General features: G+C 38.4%; 2 long non-coding RNA genes across 2 annotated transcripts; one reads left to right on the top strand and one right to left on the bottom strand.

Annotated features, from left to right (window-relative positions):
- Positions 1–3868: 3868 nt before the first annotated feature.
- LOC123879054 lies at positions 3869–23468 on the bottom strand. Its single transcript, XR_006798932.1, has 3 exons — positions 23456–23468; positions 17195–17204; positions 3869–3962 (listed from the first exon to the last, which is right to left on the bottom strand). It is a non-coding gene; the product is annotated as an uncharacterized LOC123879054 (long non-coding RNA).
- Positions 4085–24356, top strand: LOC123879056. Its single transcript, XR_006798934.1, has 3 exons — positions 4085–4124; positions 5302–5303; positions 24288–24356. It is a non-coding gene; the product is annotated as an uncharacterized LOC123879056 (long non-coding RNA).
- Positions 24357–25176: the final 820 nt, after the last annotated feature.

Raw genomic sequence — 25176 nt, 5'->3', positions numbered from 1 at the left:
CCTAAGAGTTCTGCATATTGTTTTCAAAGGTATGTGAAATCTGTCAATACGCACTTGGCCAGCGTGGTAGACTTTGGCCAAACTTTTCTTTCTCATTCTGAGAAGAAACCCATGCTCAGTACCTAGTGGGTCGATGTTGATGATGATGGCTTCAAAATAAAAAAAAGAACAGAGTCGAACCTTCACGGACTCGTAGATACGAAGCGATCCGCTTCCTCGTTTCTAATACCTAGTGCTAGAATATGAAATGCACTTCCAGCTTCCGTTTACCCCGCCAAAGACAATGTTGAGAGTTTCAAAAGAAGAGTGCTAAACTCCTTTTTCTCCTATTCAGTCTACTATTCTCATAGTTTTTGTCATTTTTAGGGTTACCTCAAAAGGAAAAACGGAAACCTTTGGATCACTTTGTTGTCTGTCTGTCTGTCCATCCGTCCGTCGTCATGAAAACCTATAGGGTACTTACTGTTGACCTAGAATCATATTGTGGTAGGTAGGTGAGGTCTTATAGCACAAGTAAATGAAAAAATACGAAAACCATGAATTTGTGGTTACATCACAAAAAAAATAAACTAAAATGTGTTCAACAAATAATTAGTATTCCAATCTTCAATAAAAGGGCTTTACCTGTACATTCTAAAACCGATTTTTGTTAATTTTTATGTATAATATCTTTGCTTTGCTTTATCGTGCAAAATGTTAAAAAAAATACGAAATCCTCGGTGCATGAGTCTGACTCGCACTTGGCCGGTTTTTTTTAAAGAACAAACTGCTGAGAGACGAACCCTAATAAATCGATTTGACCAACGCCATCTACCGTCGAGTAGCATTACCACGCTCACTAGCGCCTCATCACGCAGCGGCGACTTAAGAAAACCTCAAATTGACGGTCATGATCATTGCAGTAAATTGTTAAGACAGCTTAGCATCGAATTAAAGAAATTTATTACTCTTGTACTATAATAAAACATGTTCGATTGCGTAATTAGATAAAGATATCTATCTTTTACTAGTGAATAATAGTTATTTAAACGTTAATAAATAAAAATTGGTCATAATGTAATGATCATTGGCAATGGGTGCTTAAGCAAACTGTTTAAGTAATAAACCAGTCAGATATAAATTAATTTAAGATAAATTGCTGTACTTTTTAACCCCCGACCCAAAAAGAGAGGTGTTATAAGTTTGACGTGTGTATCTGTGTATCTGTCTGTGGCATCGTAGCTCCTAAACTAATGAACCGATTTTAATTTAGTTTTTTTTTGTTTGAAAGGTGGCTTGATCGAGAGTGTTCTTAGCTATAATTCAAGAAAATCGGTTAAGCCGTCTGAAAGTTATCAGCTCTTTTCTAGTTACTGTAACCTTCACTTGTCGGGGGTGTTATAAATTTTTAATTTACACTTGTTTAATTGACGTGATAGCTTAGTGGTTAAGATGTCCATCAGTGGCTTCTTAATATACGGGATCAGTTTTCCCTTCCACTTATACCTTTAAGTCAAGAGTGAATAGGCAACTTCTAGGACAGATGGACAGACGGATAGACAGACAGACAGACAGACAACAAAGTGATCCTATGAGGGTTCCAATTTTCCTTTTGAGGCACGGAATCCTAATTAAAATGTGTTCATTAGGCTCTCATTAAAAAGCTATCTCTCTTCTTTTTCTGAAGTTGCCTTCAAACTACGGAAATATAATATAACTAGCTGATGCCCGCAGCTTCGCCCGCGTGGATTGGTCAGATCCCCTGCAGCATCAGGATTGAGGAGTTGGACTCCAAATTTTTTATGAAACAATGTCGCAAAGTTCCTCTATCGATTAAAAAAGAAATGACACAAATCGGTTCAGAAATGTCGGAGATTTCGGTGTACATAGGTAGAAAAACACAACTCCCTTCTTGAAAGTCGGTTAAAAAAGTAGCCTATGTTACACCCTGGTCAATCCTCTGCTTGTCTGTGAAAACCCCGTCAAAATCGGTCCAGCCGTTCCGAAGATTAGCCTTTTCAAACAGACAGACAGACAGACAGACAGGCAGACAGACAGACAGACAGACAGACAGACAGACAGACAGACAGACAGACAGACAGGCAGACAGACAGACAGACAGACAGACAGACAAAAATTTTAAAAACGTGTGATTCAGTGTTGGTATCGTTCAAATAACCATATGAGCTTAATATGAGGTAGTTATTTCGAAATAACAGACAGACACTCCAATTTTATTTATTAGTAAGTATAGATATTATATTCCGTAGTTTGAAATCAACTTTATACTCGTATGTCGTAACTTACCTACTAGCTCATGCCCGCGAGTTCGTCCGCGTGGATTTATTTATAGAAATTATGTCGTTTTAATTATTGATAAGCTTACCTTGTAAGATGGTTTGAGGTAGAAAAAGTACATTACACCTTCCTAACTAATTGAGCTATTAACGCCGGGTGAAAAACCGGCCAAGCGCGAGTCGGGTCTCCCACAGGAAGGGTTCCGCACCATCGTATTGAGAAATCTCAATCCTGTATGCCTAGGGAAACTACGGATTTCTCAGAAGGGATTCTCCCAGACTAAGAAGTGTTTTGGCCATAGTCTACCACGGCATAGTGCGGATTGGCAGACTTCACATACCTTTGAGGACATTATGGAGAACTGTCAGACATGCAGGTTTCCTCACGATGTTTTACTTCACCTTTAAGAGGGCTCTCTCCGTCACTCGTTTCATACAAAGAAAGAAAGAAAGAAAGAAAACTTTTTTTATTAGGTCACTGTAACACTACAATGTATCTTAAAACTAATCGAGTTATACTACATAATATTATACTTATGAGCTAAAATGTACTAAAATAAATGTGTCACATGTGACTAAACAGGACTACAACCGTAGTTCCAATTTCATTTGAATATTAAGAGGGCTCTCTCCGTCACTCGTTTCCACTCGTTTCATACAATCGTAGTTCCAATTTCATTTGAATATTAAGCAACCAAAGTCCATGAAATTTTGCAGACATATTCTAGAAACTAATATCTATGTCTGTGGTTTTCCAGATTTCTGTTAAAATATTCGGTTTCAAAGTTACGCGGTCTTAAAAATTTTCATACAACTCTTTGAGCCCCTGTAATTTTAAAACTACATATTTTTAGAAAAACTAAAACACCACAGACACAGATATTAGTTTCTAGAATATGTCTGCAAAATTTCATGGACTTTGGTTGCTTAATACTCAAATGAAATTGGAACTACGATTGTATGGAACGAGTGACGGAGAGAGCCCTGTTAATGCAAGTGATATTTACTTTTACTTAAAACGTACATAACTCCGAAAAGTTAGAGGTGCGTGCCCGGGATCGAACCCCCGCCTCCTCTTAAAAGGCGGACGTCCTAACCACTAGGCTATCACAGCTTGTATATTATGTAATACTAGCTGATACCCGCGACTTCGTTCGCGTGGATATAGGTTTTTAAAATTCCCGTGGGAACTCTTTGATTTTCCGGGATAAAAAGTAGCCTATGTGCTAATCCAGGGTATAATCTATCTCCATTCTAAACAACTCAATCCGTCCAGTAGTTTTTGCGTGAAGGAGTAACAAACATACACACACACACATACAAACTTTCTCCTTTATAATATTAGTGTGATTTTAGATAATAGTATGGATAAGTAAATACTAAATAAGTACTATCTTCAGAATTATATAAATAAGGCTAAGTATAACTATTATTACCTAGCCAGGTCCGACGGCACAATGAAGATATTTTATTCTTTGTCTAGATATTCAGTTAAAAATTGAAATAGACTTATGTATTAACCTGGTTCATCGCTGCTTAACCAGAACAATCTAAATTATACTAAGTAATATTATAAAGAGGTAAGGTTCGAAAGTTTGTTTGTAGGGGCTAATCTCTGAAACTACTGAATCGATTTTGAAAATTCTTTCATAAGTAGAACGCTACATTATTCCTTAGTATCATAGGCTATATAATTTACTAGCCGATGCCCGCGACTTCGCCCGCGCGGAATCAGGTTTTTTGAAATCCCGTGGGAACTCTTTGATTTTCCGGGATAAAAAGTAGCCTATGTGCTAATCCAGGATATTATCTATCTCCATTCTAAATTTCAGCCAAATCCGTCCAGTAGTTTTTGCGTGAAGGAGTAACAAACATACACACACACACACACACATACAAACTTTCGCCTTTATAATATTAGTGGGATTTTCAAAAAATTAGAGATCCTTGAGATTGTAATAGGCTATCCGTGCGGAGCCGGGGCGGGTTGCTAGTATAAAAGGAAAAGCTGACTGACTGACTGATCAACGCACAGCCAAAACTACTGGGCGGATCGGGCTGAAAGGCATATACTTAGATAGCCATTATGACGTAGACATCCGCTAAGAAAGGATTTTTGACAAGTGTAAATTAAAAATTGATAACACCCCCGACAAGTGAAGGTTACAGTAAAGAGCTGATAACTTTCAAACGGCTGAACCGATTTTCTTGTATTATAGCCAAGAACACTCTCGATCGACCTTTCAAACAAAAAAAAAAAAACTAAAACCGGTTCATTAGTCTAGGAGCTACGATGCCACAGACAGATACAAAGATACAAAGATACACACGTCAAACTTATAACACCCCTCTTTTTGGGTCGGGGGTTAAAAAATCAATCACTAAGAGGGTAAAATGAGGTTTGAAATTTATGTCGACCACTCGGACAGGTGTAAGTACCACTTAGCGGGGAGTATTTATTCATCCAAGTCAGCGGGCGATGAAGAGAGCTATGCTTGGAGTTTCTGTACGTGATCAAATCAGACGAGGAGATACGTACCTAGGAGAACCAGAGTAACCGACATAGTTCATCGGATTTCCAAGCTGCTATGGCAATGGGCAAGGCACATCACACTAATATTATAAAAGCGAAAGTTTGTATGTGTGTGTGTGTGTGTGTATGTTTGTTACTCCTTCACGCAAAAACCACTGGACGGATTTGGCTGAAATTCGGAATGGAGATAGATAGTATCCTGGATTAGCACATAGGCTACTTTTTATCCCGGGAAATCAAAGAGTTCCCACGGGATTTCGAAAAAACTAAATCCACGCGGACGAAGTCGCGGGCGTCAGCTAGTAGTTAAAAATCGATCTACAATTATATACAGTAGTAGGTAGTGTACTTAGTACAATACAGTATTTATACAGTACATTAAAGTTCTATAAGTTCTTATGCCTGGAAGTAGTCACTTTAGTGATAAGGTCGCCCTTTGTTTTTAAGTTTATCCTGTATTTTTATTCTTTGTCATAGTATTAAGCAAAAAAGATGTTTAAATAAATAAATAAATAAATGAAATAATGCTGTGCTAACTATTCTAGCTCCAATATGATTTAATTTTGGATCTATTTACTAAGTAGATTTTTAGTTCAGCTACTGGCTGATAGATGGCGCACTAAGTTATCAGACGGCAAACTATTGACTTTCTCTTCTCGTTGGTCATGAGAACCCAGGTTCGAATCCCGGGTCGGGCCAAAAAGTCTGGGTTTTCTAAATAAGGAAAAACTGACTGACTGACTGATCTATCAACACACAGCTCAAACTAATGGACGGGCTGATATTCGGCATGCAGATAGCTTAGATATAACTGTAGATAGCTATAAATACGAAAGTGTGTTTGTTTGTTGGTTTATTAGTTTGTTGGTTTGTCCTTCAATCACGCCGCAACGAAGCAACGGATTGACGTGATTTTTTCATGGTACCGACTTACCATGAAAAAATCTACCTATAATAGTTGAAGACCTGGAGAGTGACATAGACTTCTTTTTATCCCGAAAAAACAAAGAGTTCCCACGGGATTTTAAAAACATTAATCGGTAATCCACACGGGCGAAGTCGCGGGCAGTTAGTGGAATAAACTTAGAATTTAAAAGAAATACTTACCTTACCTACTTAAGTTTTACTTTGTTGGTTTTTTATTTTAACCTCAGAATACCTCATGGTCATACTGATTCTGGGCACAACTAAATTTTAGAGTATGTGCATCCTCTTCTTACTAATGTAATATGAAAAGGACAGATACAGTTTGACAGTTATAAATTTAATTTATAGCTGTCAAACCTCGTGACTTTAGCTGCCAGTCGCGAGCGTATTTTTTTTTTGGTAGCGTGCTCTAATATTTAAAGTCTTTTAATGTAAAATTCATGTTAGGTACGTCCTATTCTAGCAATATAAAAAAGAAAAAGATGCAGATACTCTAAATTTAGTTCAGAGAAAGACAACAGAATCGGCGCATATTTATCTACCTACTGTTATGTAACAGTCGGTTAAAATAACCAAAGGGTTCAAAACACCTGAACTCAAAACTTAACCCGTGTCATATCATTCAAGCCATCTACCGCCTTTGGTAACATCTTAAATTAATCAAATTGATTTGATTTATCGCGGAGTTGCACCCCTTTTCCTGCATCGGAGGTCAAACGAAACATTTTTCATTGCACAAAAATACACCATAACCCCTCAACCTAAAGTTCAAATTTCATTGATGTATTGGTTCATTTTAACAAAGTTATAAAGTCATAACTTAAACAAATACTTACAATAGAATTTGGACTTTAGATTTTAAGATTTAGAGGTTAGTTTTGAATGGTTAAAGAATCAAGTGCAGCCAAATTGGAAGGAAGAACCAATTACTGTCAATTCTGTTGAATTAGACAAACAGTGGGATTTTTGGTAGCCCCCGATGTAGAAGTGAAGGCCGTGACTTCATGACTTCAAGACTTCCTAGATGTACCTACCTATTACTATTTGCTAGATTTAGAATATTGACTACTTCCTCAGGATTTTGGGGACTGGCATAGTGATAGTAAATAATAGATATTATTAGTCAACAAGATCTAGATGGAATAGATGGATAGAAAACTTTATTGCACACAAAACATGAAATAACCAAGATAAAACAAAGAAACTAAAAACAATTGTATGCAAAGGCGGCTTTATTGCTCAGAGCAATCTCCATCAGGCAACGTTAAAACCTTATCGTTATCTTAATAAAGCTCAAAACGAAAACCCGCCTACTACTCTTACTAAACGTTGAAATATTACAGGAAATTTTTTTCTGTCGCATGGTAGGTTAGGTAGGTAGCGCCTTGTACAAGTCCTAACTACCACTGCACTGGTTCGGAAAGAAAATTCTACTGAGAAGAGCTAGCAATTACTTTGGTCCTATTCAGGGGGACCAGGGTTCGATCCCGGGCACGCATCTCTAACTTCCAAGTTACATGTCTTAAGCAATTAATTGCTTCAATGGTGAATTAAAACGCAAGGAAACCTACATGTCTGAAAGTTCTCCGTAATATTCTCAAAGGTGTATCATCATCATCATCAGCCCGTGGACGTCGACTGTTGGACATAGGCCTTCCCTAAAGAGCGCCACCACACCCGGTCCTCAGCCTTCCTCATCCAGCCACTTCCCGCCAGCCGCTTTATATCGTCGGTCCATCGTGCTGGAGGGCGTCCCACACTACGCTTGCACGCGGTCTCCACTCAAGGACTTTCCGGCTCCAACAAAGGTGGATAAAATCTGCCAATCAGCACTGCCCAGTGTGGTTGACTATGGCCTTTTTATTTGGAAAAGAGATCCATGCTCAGTACATTGGGTTGGCAATGCGTTGAGAATTATTGAGATGACTTATATTTTGGCTCCACAATTAACAAATTAACCACATGGAAAAACGACCTAATGCAATCCTCGAATCCCTTACAAACCACTAACAAATAAAGTATCACTTTATTTATTAACAATTTTTAAGTATACTTGAATCCCATAATAGTACTACATGTCAATGTTCTTCAATTCACATTATCAAAGCAAAATCTATCTTACTACAATGGAATAAAGTCTTTTTTTAGTTTAGCAAAAAATTGTATTCAATGCGATTCTATCAACTTTTTGTGAACTATTGCTATTGAAAATTCAACTTTATCACATTTTGGTAAGGTTTAAAATGGCTGTTGTTTTATTGTTAATGTTGTCAAGTAACTTCTATTGGAGTGGCTAGTTGTGTTCAAAGCACTTAAATACTTTTTCACATCTGTTAGGATTTCATTTAAAACTAATTTTTGAGTGGCTATTATAGCATTAGAAACCTATTGATTATGATCAATATTGTCGGCTCACTACTGAGCACAGGTCTCATCTCTGAATGAGAAGAGTGGCCGTGGACCATAGACTACCCCGCAGGCCAAGTGCGGATTGGCAGACTTCACACACCTTTGAGAACATTATGGAGAACCGCACCGCAAGTGAGATTAGGTACTTAAAACTCACATAACTCCGAAAAGTAAGAGGTGCGTGCTCGGAGTCGAACCCTAGACCCCCTGAATAGGAGACCAACGTAATTGCTAACTCTTCTCAGTAGAATTTTCTTTCCGAACCAGTTTTTTTGCAGTGGTAGTTAGGACTTGTACAAGGATATTGAAGTGGAAAACTTCTTTAGAAGCGTTGGGCGATTTACGTTACCGATGCTATAATGTTAATGACAGCCTTCCTGGATGGCGTAGTGATAAGCGCTGTAGTCTTATTAGTGGGAAGTCCCAGGTTCGATTCCCGGTAGGGGTTTGGAATTTTACAATTTCTAAATTTCTGGTCTGGTCTAGTGGAAGACTTCGGCCGTGGCTAGTTACCACCCTACCGGCAAAGCCGTACCGCCAAGCGATAGCGTACCGGTACGATGCCGTGTAGACACCAAAGGATTTAATGAAAACTGCCAAACCCCTTCCAGGTTCTTCGCTTCCATTTCAGACTGCATCATCACTTACCACCAGGTGAGATTGCAGTCAACTTGTATCTGAATGAAAAAAATAGTAGGCAGGTAGGCTAGGTAGCTACTCGGAGTGCCAACATGAACAGATGTAAAAACTAAAAATGTTAATCATTTTGATTTTAAATTATGAAAATTTTCATACTATTCCTAAAATGGACCATGAAAGGCTAACAGACGCACAGACGGACACACTTTTGCAAAAGTTTGGACCCCAAGGTTTTTCCTTTTATAATAATGATCATGTAAGTAATTCATAAACGTTCAAAACTGAGGACATATTGGTAGTTAGTAGGTAATGTTTCTATTGATAACCCTAAACCTTGGGGTACAATTGGGCTACAACCGTGGCCCAACAATGGGGGTTTAACCCTAATTGTATCCCAACAATGCTGTCCACGCGATTTTGTTTATTCCATCAAAATCTGTCATAATCTGTTCGTAGCATAGTTATAAATGTACAGTTGTATACTAAAGTCGTTGGAGGATATAAAAATTGTTTTTTTAATATTATAATAACAGCAAGATAAATATACCAATAAGATTTTTTAAACCTAGATTTTTGATTCTCTAAATCAAAGTCAAAGTCATTGTTCAAATTGGGTACTATTGTACATTTTGTCAAACAATGATGTAGTGGTGATAATTAATTACATTACTTGATACTAAAGCTGCGAAGATTCCAAACGCGCCCAGGTTTGAGAAGAGCCCACAACAAACTCAGTCGGGTATTCTCTAATAATTCTCTTTTTATGTTTTTTTTTAAGACAGGGATTTGATGGGTCTGTCCCTTTTCTGTACTGTAGAGAAGTTTGCTGACGCCAATTGCTGTTCATTAGACAGCTCTATCCATACTAATATTATAAATGCGAAAATGATGTCTGTCTGCCTGCTACCTTTTCACGGCCCAACAGTTTAACCGATTCTGACGAAAGGTACAGAGTTAGCTTATATCCCGGGGACGGCCATAGGCTGCTTTTTATCCCGGAAAATCGGATGAGTATTTGGGAGTCCCGTGGGAACTCTTTGATTTTCCGGGATAAAAAGTAGCCTATGTCCGTCCCCGGGATATAAGCTAACCCTATACCAAATTTCGTCAGAATCGGTTAAACTGTTGGGCCGTGAAATGGTAGCAGACAGACAGACAGACAGACAGACAGACACACTTTCGCATTTATAATATTAGTATGGATAATGGATACTTACACTTTTGTACCAACCATTACCATCTATACCTACTGCCAGTAGGTAGGTACCGTATTTATGGCTGCCCGCTGATTTTTCGCTACAAACCATAACATCAACAATATGGCAACAATAGGGTTAGCTCGCTCGAGTGCGTACCTTTTGTTAAGCCCTACTTTGTGCTACCTGTGGCACACATTAGGTGAAAAAAAATATCTTTTGAACAGTCCAGAACACCTATTTGATGATCAAAATCACTACTAGAAATTAATTACAAACAAACTTACAGACTCGACGTTTTAGCTTGTACTTAGTCTTAAAATAAACGTTAAGTATTAAAATAATGGTGTCTCAATTCCGGATTTCTTGCAACTTAGAGTCACATTTATCCTAATTTCAAAAATTCCAGCCTTATTCCTTGTCTAACCTAAATATGTAATAACCTAACCTGACTTTTTGCTTTTCAACTCTCCCTAAGTATGTACCATACTTACCTAGGCCTTCCTAATAAGCGCGCCACCACAATACAGTCCCCCTTACGAATTTTGATCCTCATAGAGACAAAAACCACCTATGCCCAACTGTGTCAAAGTAACGATTTTTAACAACGACTAAATTGCATTTGCCGGGAATGGAACCCTGGACTTTCCAATTATAAAACCACAGTGCCGTTAGGGAGTTCTCAAAAAGTCCACCCGTGTAAGCCGACGCGTTTTTCAAAAGCCTAACGTTGTATAAGGATATTTGTAAACACAATATGCGAACGCATCCGGGGCTTATAAATCGGCATTAAATTATAAATTGTCACATGAAATACATTCTTCTGAATATTTTTAACCCCCGACCCAAAAAGAGGGGTGTTATAAGATTGACGTGTGTATCTGTGTATCTGTCTGTGGCATCGTAGCTCCTAAACTAATAAACCGATTTTAATTTAGTTTTTTTGTTTGAAAGGTGGCTTGACCGAGAGTGTTCTTAGCTATAATCCAAGAAAATCGGTTCAGCCGTTTGAAAGTTATCAGCTCTTTTCTAGTTACTGTAACCTTCACTTGTCGGGGGTGTTATAAATTTTTAATTTCATGCGAATGAGGCCTTAAGCTCGTCCCTCGCTAAACGTCGCTTGTGGGACAAGTGCCTAAACAAAATATAATTTGAAGGCATTGACACAAATGCAAACCGGAATCACGGTGCACTCAGGAATCGCTAAAAAGCTTTTAATCAATCATAATCCTAAGAAACACGGGTCGGCCATTGTTTTGTTGCGACCCGGGAATTTGTTCATATTGAATTTATGTAAAAAATGACCTTGCTCGGGTACCGTCTACTTGGGACTCGCTGATTTGATCCAGCTGTCTAACCACGAAAGTTTTTATTATACAAAGAAACGAAAGAAAGAAAAAAAATATTTTTGGAAGCTATGCCACACATTACCGGTTATACTCTACGCGTTTGGTTATAATACCTCAAGCAGAAGAAGCGCTGGAATAATAGCACGTTCACACAGGCTGCGTAAGCGTAGACGTAGTGCGTACCATTGCGTTGTAATCTATGGAACTGTAAGAAACTTGGCACTCCGCTTGCGTAATGCGTGGAATGCGTAACCCGGTGTGGTAGGTGTAACGTAAACCCCTAACAGTTTAACCGATTTTGATGAAATTTGGTACAGAGTTAGCGGATAGGTATCCTGGGGAAGGGCATAGGCAACTTTTTATCCTGGAAAATCAAAGAACCACGGGATTCTTCGAGGCCCATCCGTTTAATCTATTTATTTGAAACTTGGTACAGAGTTAGCTTGCGTCCCGGAAATTGACACTGGCAACTTCTTACCCCGGATAGGCAGAGTTCCCACGGGATTTTTGAAAACCTAAATTCACGCGGACGAAGTCGCAGGCATCATATAGTTCAGAACTAGAACTCTTTGATTTTTTTTGTACCCATAGGTGCCCGTTTTTTGTGCAAAGGAGTGTATAAAGTTTTAGTAATAAGTACAAGCAAGTTTGCCGTCGTAACTTGGCATTACCACTTTCTACTGATAATGAATTTCCTACAAAAAAATGTCCTTGCAACAATATATTCCACTTGCGGTATTTGGATTCGCTCCAGTTTCCATTTTAGGCCCATAAAAGGTTTTTCGGACTGCTTTTTGTTATAGATGTAAATTTAATTGCATTTTTGTCCCAAAACTCAACTTAAAATGAGATATCATTGTTAATTTGTTCACGATCGAGTAAAACCTATAAGTATCAATATGGTCGCTCAACCCACCTGACTCGCTTATTAGGTATGGCATAATGACCCTTCTGTATGATCAAGTTCTTCCATAGTTGCTTTATGCTTACTGGCAGAAAAACACTATACGTCGTTATGACTCAATACATGTAAATATAGATTATAGAACTGCATTTCCATTTCTATTTAGTTACATAAACTATTCATACATACATAACATATTATCTATTTTTACTTAGATGACTAAAAGACAAAGAAATCGCAATTTTTTCTTGGAGAAACCGATGCATATTGCACGGTAATTTATACATTTCAAAATTTGGTTTTTCACTGGTACTATACGGTTTCATTTTTGGTTCAAGACAAGAACGCAGAGAAGCATAATGCAGTTTGTATACCTTTTATGTCAACGACGAAAACATAATTTGTCATTGATATACTTTTACAAATTCGAATTGATCACTTGATCAATTTGCCCAGCAGGATCGGCTGGCCGGCTGTATAGAATGATCGCGTTGATCTACAAGTAAACCCATATACAGAATGAAGTTTCGATTAAAAGTTAAAACTATGAATAATGCATTAAAAATCGATTAATTATATTTTTATTGTAGGCCAATTTGTTGGGAAAATCGATAATGTGTCATATGTCACGTCGTTACCACATTCTTATTGAGTCATTAAGCTAATGTACCTTACCTACTCGTGAAATAAAAAATACTTACCTACATGATCAAAATTACCAAAATTATTATGTTTGCTCTGTTTATTCTATTAAAAATCGCTAGAAGACCTGAAGTCAGATCCGTAACTGATTATTGTTATTATTGTTAGCCCGAACTGTCCCAATGTTGGGCAAAGGCCTCCCCTTCTTCCTTCCACCTGTCTCTGTCTAGGGAAATTTGAGGCCAAGCCGACCTGTAGGCATCGAGTTCGTCTCGCCAGCGACGCCTTGGCCTGCCTCGACGTCTTTTAAAATTTTGTGGCATCCACTGTGTTGTAGTCATTGCCCACAGTTCGTCAGACATGCGCATAACATGTCCTGCCCAGTTCCATTTTAGTTTGGCAGCTTCATCTCCCACATCCGTTACTTGCGTCTTGGAGCACAGTATGCTGTTTTTAATGTGGTCTGTCAGCTTTATTAGAAGGATGTCGCGCTCCATTGCTCGCTGGCAGACTCTCAGTGCGGACTTTTGATGATCCGTCAAAGACCAAGTTTGAGCACCATATGTGAGGATGGGATATATCCAGGCAAAAATTATACACCGATCCGTTGCACCATTCCCGTGTGATTGAAGGACAAACAAACTCTTTCGCCTATGGTAAATACAGTAAAATTCTCAAACAAAACAAGCGTTCTCTACCTAAAGTCCATTTAGAGAAACGCAAGTACCATGTCTATTGTCTACTTTGAATGTAAATAATATGGCGTTCCTTCGTTCCAAAAAGCGATTATGTCTTGAAGACACGACAAGTCACAAATAACACATTTCTATATACAGGTGTAACCAGAATCCTAGCAAAAAATAAACGTTATTATTATATTACCATTTGCCTTATCTTGTAGTGATTTAGATTTTTCAAACCCACATAGTAGGTATAGCGTGCAAAACTCGGGTCAACGCCCCACCTACAACGTGGCATTGACTTCGAGTGACCTATTTACAAAACGTTCGTTGACAACTTGCGTCAGTCAGATGTTTTATTAGCAATATATTGTGAACTTTTAAAAATACTGGATTTTTTTTAAAATGCGTAGTTTTTTTAATGATATCTTATCAACAATCATCAGTGCTATCACCTTTCTTCGTGTTTGTTAGCGTTTTGGTTACGCCCTGTATCAAATTGCGTGATTGAAGGACAAACTAAAAAAGAAACACTTTCGCAACAAACAGTGCACCGTCCAAAGAGGAACGGACCATTACCATATCAACCCGTGTCGTTCCGAAAACCGATTCAGTCTTGAAGACGCGGCGCGTCACAAAAAACACATTTCTATATATCAAAGGCACCATCAAGTAAATTAATGTGCCGGTCCCCATACAGGAGCTGAAATGTGCTCTTTTTGTTTTTGGCGGCTTTTGGGGTTCCGCAAACGAGGTATTTCGACAGGTAAAACCCGCTTTTGCTGATGATTTTTGTCAGACTGTAGAAGTACTAGGCGTACTTAGATTAGATAGATTTTGAAGACTTTTCTAGTGGTAAACACTTAAGTTTAGTTTAGTTTTAGTTTAGTTAACTTAAGTAGTAAACTAAACTAAACTGAGCCTTAACTATATTTTCAATTTAGTTCACTACAATATGTGGGAGATTTCGGGTTCGATTCCTAGCAGGAAATTTATAATTTCTAAATTGTCTCTGGCCTGGTCTGGTGTGAGGCTTCGGCCGTGGCAAGTTACGATCCTATGGGCAAAGCCGTGCCGCCAAACGATTTAGCGTTCTAGCACGATGCCACGTAGAAACCGTTTCCTTTTTACTATCGTACTGCAAGGGAAGGTCAAGGCCTGCACCTGCATAAGAAAGGAAGAAGACCTTTGACGAAATTAGTACGTTGGTACACAATAATTTAATCTTCCGGCATCAGTTTTCCCCTCCGTCACACTTCACACTATCACACTAATATTATAAAGGCGAAAGTTTGTATGTGTGTGTGTGTGTGTATGTTTGATACTCCTTCACGCAAAAACTACTGGACGGATTTGGCTGAAATTTGGAATCAAGATAGATAATATCCTGGATTAGCACATAGGCTACTTTTTATCCCGGAAAATCAGAGAGTTCCCACGGGATTTTGAAAAAGCTAAATCCACGCGGGCGAAGTCGCGGGCATCGGCTAGTTTTTAATAAAGTCAAGAGTGAATAGGCACCATCTTAGGCTGCATCATCATTTGCAAGCAGGTATGATTGGACCCAAGTGTAAGTCTATAAATCAATAAAAAAAAGAAAATAGTTCGAGTTTTTAATACAGAACCCGACAAAGGAAGTAAGGGGCGGTTTCGGTAAAAGAGGAATCGCGATTAGGCCGAGGTCACAATAAGAGACAGCGGGGCGCCGGGACAGCTAATGTAAGCAGTCGACGTGTGAACACGGGCTTACGTAGTGGTCCAAGTTAAAAGAACTTTTGCTTATACCAGAGGGAACTCTGTTCTGAATTGATCCTGAATCGACAATATGTCAAATAAAAAAATAAAAAATAAAAATATCTTGTTTCACACAGAAAGTCCATATTATTACAACATAATTACATTAATGTTAGTAATTAATGTTAGTACTAAGTAAATAAATAAAGTAGCCAAAATATATTAGGCTAGGGTGACGTGTAATCAAAGTACAAGTGTAAATTAAAAAATTTCAACACCCCCGACAAATCATTTTCAAATAAATAATTATGTATATCTAGGCAACGTCCATCTTGACAGCTTGACATTTGTCAATTGACACTTGAATATTATGAACCTAAGGATTATCTAACCTTCTTTTCTACAAGAAAACTAGAAAATAGCTGATAACTTTTAAACGGCTGAACCAATTTTTTTGGATTATAGCTAAGAACACTCTCGATCAAGCCACCTTTCAAACAAAAAAAAGTAAATTAAAATCGGTTCATTCGTTTAGGCGCTACGATGCCACAGACAGATACACAGATACACAGACACACAGATACACACGTCAAACTTATAACACCCCTCTTTTTGGGTCGGGGGTTAAAAACAGGGCTACCTGCGTCAAATGTTACCTATTAGCATTTGACACCTGCCAGTGACGCCCAAGCCAAGAAGTTTTGTTAGAAGTTCCTCAACTCTCGTGAACTATGCTTATACTGTGAAGAATGACAGGTGTCCAGTTAGAAGATGTTGGTGTACAAAATGGTGTAACTGCACGAAGTGAAATTTAAAAAGGGAAATTTAATGACAGGTACTACATTTTATTGAAAGTATACCGTTTTGATTTAAAAGAACTCACAATTTAGCATAGTTTGAGGCTGTTTTGCTCGGATTTTGGATTCAATTTTAGGCCGTTATGCTTGGAAACTATTTCTTTTTATTCAATGAGCCGAAAACGTGTCATATGGTGCAATAAAGAGGGTAAGAATATTTCGATTTTATTTGTAACGTATACGTTGAATCCGCTATCTCCGCCGCTCAAGCTTATGTTTAAGACCACAGAAGTTGTTCTTTTTGTGCTACCAGCTTTACAATACGCCGGCCCTAATATTGTATGGTGTCCCACTGTGCAAAGGTGTTTATAACTATATTATTAACAGAATCACATCGATTCCGGATTAGGCATATTAATAATGATGCTTCTAAATCTACGCACACAATGTAAATACCATAAATCCAAATTTTTATACTTATGTAGAAAAGAGCTGATAACTTTCAAACGGCTGAACCGATTTTCTTGGATTAGGTATAGCTAAGAACACTCTCGATCAAGCCACCTTTCGAACAAAAAAAACTAAATTAAAATCGGTTCATTCGTTTAGGAGCTACGATGCCACAGACAGACACACAGACACACAGATACACACGTCAAACTTATAACACCCCTCTTTTAGGGTCGGGGGTTAAAAAGAAAAATATTTGAAGGTTATTCTATAGTTTTGCATGTTCTCTAAAATTTCTTTGAGCAATGGAACATAGACGCATTGTGGAGTCTCCTTTCGAGTGGTTTTTTAAAAGGGACACAACCACGCCCCTTCCTCTTTGAGCTAAAAATGTGACCCCTACGGAAGTAAGGTGTGATCTGAAACAAAAAATATCCATTAAAAATGTATTATGCCGGTCTAAAAATTGAATTTTGTATTTTATTATTTTTGCCTAGGTCGCTTTTTGTGCACAAGCAGTAATGTGATTATATACAGTCCTGGGTTCGATTCTTTTTGGGTCAACATATTTTGTCACTAGTTCAGTGGTGAAGTGGCCTTATATCTAACTAGTTTATGCCCGCGACTTTGTCCGCGTGAACTACAACAAATTTCAAACCCCTATTTTACTTCACTGGAGTTGAATTTCCAAAAATCCTTTCATAGCTGATGTCTACGTCATAATAGCTATCTGCATGCCAAATTTCAGCCTGATCCGTCCAGTAGATAGATAGATAGATAGATAGAAGTCTTCATTGCACACAAAAACATGTAAACGAACAACACAGAAGGAAGAAAACAGAAAAACAATTGTGTGCAAAGGTGGCCTTATTGCTTAGAGCAATCTCTACCAGGCAACCTTTACTGAAAGAAGCTAGTGTTGGATAGTACCAAGTCGCAAGGAATTATTCGAAATTCCAGTAGTTTGAGCTGTGCGCAATCTGTCAGTCAGCTTTTCCTTTCCCAAGTAGGTAGGTACCTAGTACCTACTTATGTGCAAAATATACAAAAAAAAACAGCCAAGGCGAGTCAGACTCGCGCACTGAGGGTTCCGCACTCGGGTATTTTTTCGACATTTTGCACGACAAATCAATAGTTATTTGTTCAACAAGATAGCAAAATTCATATTTGTTGCGAGTGCCTAGTTTGAACCCCGAGCGGGCGAAGGATTTAACCAGTGAGCAAAAACGACTTTTGTTCACTGGTTTTGGGCAGCAAACGCGCCCTCATTGAGCTAGAGAGGTGAAAAAACTACTATGCATAGAAATGAATAAAAATCTGCTTTAGAATGCACAGGTGGTACAGGTAAAGATCATAATATTGTGATACCTCAATTGGTATAGTTAGATCTTACTTTGAAAATTGAAAATACTTATTTGTTCATGAACACATTCTAAATTATTTTTGTGATGGAACCATAAATACACAGTTTTCGGATTTTTTCCTTTACTTGCGCTATAAAACCTACCTGCCTGTCAAATTTTATCATTCTAGCTCAACGGGAAGTACCCTATAGGTTTTCTTGACAGACACGAAAGGCGGACAGACAGGCAGACAGACAGGTAGACAGACAGACAGACAAACAACGAAATAATCCTATAAGGGTTCCGTTTGTCCTTTCGACGCGCGGAACCCTAAATCCGCAAAGCACGTTTGTCAAACGCATTATCCCGAATACAATAACAACTTACAATGGTAACACAACACCCCTCTTCCTAGTTTCATGGGCGTGGTTAAAAAAAATGTATTATACCGCTTTTGATAAAGCTCTCATAGCTTAGACTCTATTATGTGATATTGTAATATTTGTTTTGGATATACCTACCAACTTTAAAGCCGTGTTTTTTTTTCATTTATTCAGATATGTACAAGTTAGCTATTGACTGCAATCTCACCTGGTGGTAAGTGATGATGCAGTCTAAGATGGAAGCGGGCTAACCTGGAAGGGGTATGGCAGTAATACCCATATCCCTTTGGTTTCTACACGGCATCATACCGGAACTCTAAATCGCTTAGCGGCGCGGCTTTGCCGGTAGGGAGGTAACTAGCCACGGCCGAAGCCTCCCACCAGACCAGACCAGCGATTTAGAAATTATAAAATTCCAAACCCTGCCAGGAATCGAACCCGGGACCTCCCACTAATAAGACTTAGGTACCATTGAGCCAGGGAAGCCGTCAGGACGTGATGGCTTAGTTTTAACCGACTTCAAAAAAGGAGGAGGTTCTCAATTCGTCGGAATCTTTTTTTTTAATGTATGTTCCCCGATTACCTACTCAAAGACGCCTGGACCGATTTGATTTTTTCATATCATAATTTCTTGATGAGATATAAATCTCATCAAGAGATTGCAGGTTCGAATTCTGGCCTTCTGTGTTGTAGTCCTCATTGCTGAAGATCGTGACCCCTTCGGCCCACTAGCTAGGTAGACAGACGATATCAAACGAGTTGCTGTGATTCATGCTGCGCGGCGCAATATCGTGGCGTATGTGCCGTCCATACAAGAGACCTTAGTATGTCCAGCAGTGGACATCTATCGGTTAATAATGACGATGATGATGAAAGAGTCTCAACAAAGTGAATACGATGCATGACGAAAGAGAGGCATCTCTACATAGTATAAAACAAAGTCACTTCCCGCCGCGCCGCGCCTGTCCATATTATGAGGGTACGCTTAGATCTTTTAAACTACGCAACGGATTTTAATGCGGTTTACATCAACAACTAAGAAACAAGTGTAAATTAAAAATTTATAACACCCCCGACAAGTGGAGGTTACAGTAACTAGAAAAGAGCTGATAACTTTCAAACGGCTGAACCGATTTTCTTGGATTATAGCTAAGAACACTCTCGATCAAGCCTTCTTTCAAACAAAAAAAAACTAAATTAAAATCGGTTCATTAGTTAAGGAGCTACGTCACACTTATAACACCCCTCTTTTTGGGTCGGGGGTTAAAAACTGTGATACTAGTAACTACTTTAGCTATCTAATGCACCCGTGCGAACCCGGGCTGAGTCACTAGTTAATTAAGTAAAATATATTCAGGCGATTTCTATAAAATGTCAGCACACTTCCAAAGAAGTAGAAATCGTTATACGAAACCCAATACCATGGCATTAAACGCCATACCATAGCATTATCGTTAAGCCCATACATCGCCATACGAACCATACATCTCCATACAACGGACGACACGCGACAAAATACGATACGAAAATTACTAGGCGCCATTTTGTATTGTTCATTTTAATTTTATTGTATTTAATTATAGTTATAGTGATTTAAAAATAATAAATCATTGAAAACCCCATCATCAATCACTAGTCATGAGTTATGACCTATATTATGCGAAAGTAGATAGGTACTAGGTACGTAGCTACGCGAAGGAGCTATAGATGGACTGGATCTGGGAGTAACTTAGGCTACTTTATATCCCGGAAACCAAAGAATTACTACGAAATTCTTAAAACCTATATCCAAACGCGGTTTTAAAAGCACTTGTAAAAGTCTACTTTAGTAAAAAACTATTCTATTCTATTCTAATGGTTAAAAAACGGTTAGGACAAACCAACAAACTAATTAAAAACATTAGTATTTAATATTTATGTGTACCGATTCGTATGGACTGAGATTTAATTTAGTTTATCTTACCATTTACAAAATAATAAATTGCTATTGTTAAATTAAAATTAGTCAGTTAAAAAAGCTCAGGGGGCTGCCATTTTCACCAGAGGGAGCAGTAATTTACCAATAACGGCTCAGCGGGCTATATCTATGCCACGCGACTCTCATTACGTAGCGTTTGTGATATTCACATGCTACTTACTGCCAGATAACAGACTAGTGAATTACTTGAACAGCATATTCTAAAAACATGTTTTGTTATTCAAAAAACATGACTCATGCGGCGTTACCTCGCTCTGAGGCGTTCCATGTAAGGCTTGAAGTGCAAGCGAGAGCGCGGAACGAGCGACAAGGAAGCACAATCGGCCTTTGTTGTCACGTTCAACTAATCGTCAGTAAACCGACTTTACAGACAACCAATTTTTTTTTTTGTTTTAGGGTACGAACGAATTACTAGTACCTACTTACTGTGATCACACTAATAATATTGTCTATGTGATTGTATATATGTGTGTATATTTGTTACTCTTTCACGCAAAAACTTTTACTGAACGAATTTGGCTGAAAAGATTCTATCTTCATTATAAAGGAAAATTATAAAGGCGAAAGTTTGTGTGTATGTGTGAAAATTAGAATGAAGTTCGATTATATCCTGGATTAACACATAGGTTACTTTTTATCCCGGAAAATTAAAGGGTTTCTACGGGGCTTTTAGAAAACCTATATCCTTAAATATATTTGTGACGTTGTACCTAAGTATGACCTAATTTAATAATAATAATCAATCTATCCGTATCAAACCTGGAGGAGGCCTATGCGTCAGAAGACGCGCTGATTGCAAAGGAACTAATGTGCGGGATTTGAGTTAAATGTTATGTAAATTCAGCAATAATGGCTTCATTTATTTATAATCTATCTATAATTTTTTATTTAATTAATTTTGTCAAAAAAGACCATGCAAGTTTTGAAAAAAACAACAACGTTGCTAAGCTATTTATCGACAGATCACAGATAGGATTGATTATTATGAATATTATTCAAACTAAAATTATTTAACCTCAAATAGTAATGTGCAGAGCTTTCTCGCCTGCTCCGATAAGGGGCAAGCTAGGATGCTGTTATACATCCCTCCCCCTCTCTCGTCTGGCTTTACAAAGATTAGCCAATGTCAAGTTTGTAGTTATTTGTAACAAGTTAGTTAAACTATACAAGCGTGGACCCCGTCTGTGCCGGCGCTCGCCGACATACGCACGGCGCCCCCTTAGAGCGCTTTCCAGTCAGTTTTAACAAAAAAAAAACACTCCAAAAAGGCAGAGCACGACCACCAGCTAACACCAACACAGACGAAGTCCTTATACATCCCTACATCCAAGTGTCGAGGAAGTACAAGTCGACGGACGCGACGTTGAACCGCGTTCCACTCCACACTCTATCAGCACATGTTGAACGTCCTCTATAACCCCACAAACTGTGCAGTTGTATAGTCAGCTATTTGTTTTTTTTAAAGATTATTAGCCATGCTAATCATGACTAATATTCCCCTTTCCCCTCCAACTAAGCGCAAAGCTGTGTTAGGAGTAGGTACGACAATGGTGCAACGGGTGGGGTTTGAACCGCCGACCTTTCGGAATTCAGTCCGCTCCTCAACCGTTGAGTTATTGAGGCTCTATATTCGACGGAATTTGACCAGGGCGCAGTCTGAGTAACGCAACTACGTATTTCCTCTTAATTTTGTAAATCATGGGTACTGAAGAGACTCACTCTGCAGAGTCTTATACGAAACACCTTTTGTAAGTGAACGTTCCTCAAAATATTCACGGCATTTTTGCGTACACATTATCTTCACGCTTTCAATCATATTATAAAGGTGAAAGGTTATATTTTATTACCACATATTATAAAGGTGAAAGGTGTGTATGTTTGTTACTCTTTCACGTAAAAACTACTGGTCGGATTTGGCTGAGAATGGAGATAGATTATATGCTGGATTAACACAAAGGCTACTTTTCATCCCGGAAAACCAAAGAATTCCCACGGGATTTTAAAAACTATACCCACGCGAACGAGGTTGCGGGCATCAGCTAGTCGATCATCTGCAAGGTCTCACTGTGTGTGTCAGTAAAGTCACCGTCTTCGTTTTTCCCCCGTTTCCACAGAAACAACGGTTCCACAGCAAAAGCGACATGACGCCAGGAAACCGAGTGGTTAACAAAAAGCTGTTACATTCCCACTGTTGCCCGCAGTACCCACAGGTGTCTCACAATCCAGCGAGAAACTCCACGGGCATCGGAATTAATGTACTTACTTTACTTTAACATCCAGTTTGTTTTAATTTTTAGCATTTAAGACACTGTGTTCTCTGTTTTAGCATCCCCTAATAACTAAGATTAAGGGTGCACTTCTTACGCACTTCTCCATACAAATGTAGTACGCCTATTATTATATTCTCTGTTGTACGAGTATCTAGATCTATAGCTAAGCCAAATATCGATTTATCTATACATAATCTATGCCCTAAAACAATTACAAGTGTAAATTAAAAATGTATAACACCCACGACAAGTGAAGGTTACAGTAACTAGAAAAAACCTGATAACTTTCAAACAGATTTTTTTGGATTACATCTAAAAACACTCTCGATCAAGCCACCTTTCAAACAAAAAAAAACTAAATTACAATCGGTTCATTAATTTAGGAGCTACGATGCCACAGACAGATACACAGATACACACGTCAAACTTATAACACCCCTCTTTTTGGGTCGGGGATTAAAAAGTGACCTGTAGGTACATTATATAAGTTTAATAAATAATATAACTATAATAAATACTGCAGGCCTAGACTGCCGTCCTAACAAAGAGTGCAATAAGTCGAGTTTTTGGGCAAATTGACTTAAGACCATATCCGTAATCAGGAAAATGAGCTCTATATTTTCGCCTTAGACGTCTTATTTGTATCTTTAGTAGTTTCGCTTCTGTTGGTTATCAAAACTGCAATATGTAATATTACGATTTGTAAGTAGCTAATCATAACCGCGAATATCTCGAAAGTAGTCGAAACCTAGTTATTGCTCTCTTCGTTAGGACGGCAGTAGATATAAATCACCTACCAAGCTAACTTGACCGAACCTAAGACTGTATATGTATAGCGTGCAAAATTTGAGTCAATGCCGCCTCGTAGGTCAATGGAGTTGCGTAACGCAACATTCGTTGACCTCTAGCGTCAGTCAGATGTTTTATTTGCAATAAACTGTGAACTTTTAAAAAAATTACAGGATTTTTCATTTATTTTTTCCGCGTTTTTTTTGTAGTATCTTATCAGTAATCATCTGCCTTTGTTTTTGATAGCGTTCTGATTACACGCTGTATAAATTACCAAGCTAACTTGACCGAACCTAAGGCTTCTTTGTTAGCTATATCAACACAGAAGCCGTCAAGGGATCGTTGACATGCCTCTCCTTGGTCCGAGCAAGACAGAATTGTTTTAGTGTAAAAAACTGCAGAATACTACGACTTGCGCGGCGAACTCAAAGCGTGCTTTGAACAGAATGAAAGCGAGAGCTACGAAAACGTGAGACGGTTAACGGAGGAGGCAGTTTGGGTACATTTTTTTTTCTCTCTCGGCTGGCTCTACAAAGATTAGCCAATGTCAAGTTTGTAGTTATTTGTAACAAGTTAGTTAAACTATACAAGTATGGACCCCGTCTGTGCCGGCGCTCGCCGACACACGCACGGCACCCCCTTAGAGCGCTTTCCAGAAAAAAAAACACTCCAAAAAGGCAGAGCACGCCCGCCAGCTAACACCAACACAGACGAAGTCCGGGTACATTTTTAACTCGTATTACCAATTTCAAAATTAAAGAGCAGTTTGGAATTTCACGCTCCATACAAACGTAGCGTCACTGTGCGTAAAAGTTCCGCAATACACAAAATGAGTTCTTTTTAAGAACGATGCCCGCGACTTCGTCCGAGTGGATTTAGGTTTTTGAAATCCCGTGGGAGCTCTTTGTTTTTTCGGGATAAAAGTAGCCTATGTGCTAATCCGGGATATTATCTATCTGCATTCTAAACAGCCAAATCCGTCTCGTAGTTTCGCGTGAAAGAGTTACTAACATACACACACATACACACATACATACACACAAACTCTTGCCTTTATAATATTCAAATTCAAATTCAAAACATTTTTGTTCAATTAAACTCTTACAAGTGATTTTGAATCGTCAAAATAATCTACTACTGGTTCGGAATGCTGTTCCTACCGAGAAGAACCAGCAAGAAACTCGGCGGTTGCTCTTTTCAAGTATTCAATTTAAACTAATATGCCAATATTAGTGTGATTCCTACTTACATACCTTCTCCAAAGTATTCCCGGCTCCTCAAAAACCAGTACCTCACTAAAGTTCTTGATATTTACGCGACAATAAATTTTATAGACTCGGGTCCTGCGCCCTAAAATTACGCCCTACTGGCCGAGCCATTGATCAGAGCTCGCTTGTTAGAGCGTCATGATACTCTAGTACCGAGAAATGTATGGCTGTAAAATTGTATTGTTAATTTTTTTGAGTTTTACCGACTTTCACTACAACTATAACTATAATTTGAACTACCTAATAAATTTTGTAATGCATCCGTCATATAAGAGAGAACGTAAAATACAAACTGGTCAAGTGCGAGTCGGACTCCCAAACGAAGGGTTCCGTACCATCGTACAAGATATTTTAATATTTTTACGTGCAACAGCAAGTTAATGACAACAACGCGATTTATATGTAATTTAGTAATTTAATTTTAAGTTTGGGTTTTTGTTAGGTTAGGTTTGCGTTTGTGTTAGGTTAGGTTTGGGTTTGTGTTAGGTTAGGTTTGGGTTTGTGTTAGGTTAGGTTTGAGTTTTTGTTAGGTTAGGTTTGGGTTTGTGTTAGGTTAGGTTTAGGTTTGTGTTAGGTTAGGTTTGGGTTTGTGTTAGGTTAGGTTTGGGT

Source organism: Maniola jurtina, chromosome 27 (genome assembly GCF_905333055.1).
Source record: "Maniola jurtina chromosome 27, ilManJurt1.1, whole genome shotgun sequence".
NCBI classification, from domain to species: domain Eukaryota; kingdom Metazoa; phylum Arthropoda; class Insecta; order Lepidoptera; family Nymphalidae; genus Maniola; species Maniola jurtina.
This window is presented reverse-complemented; position numbering and strand designations above follow the sequence as displayed.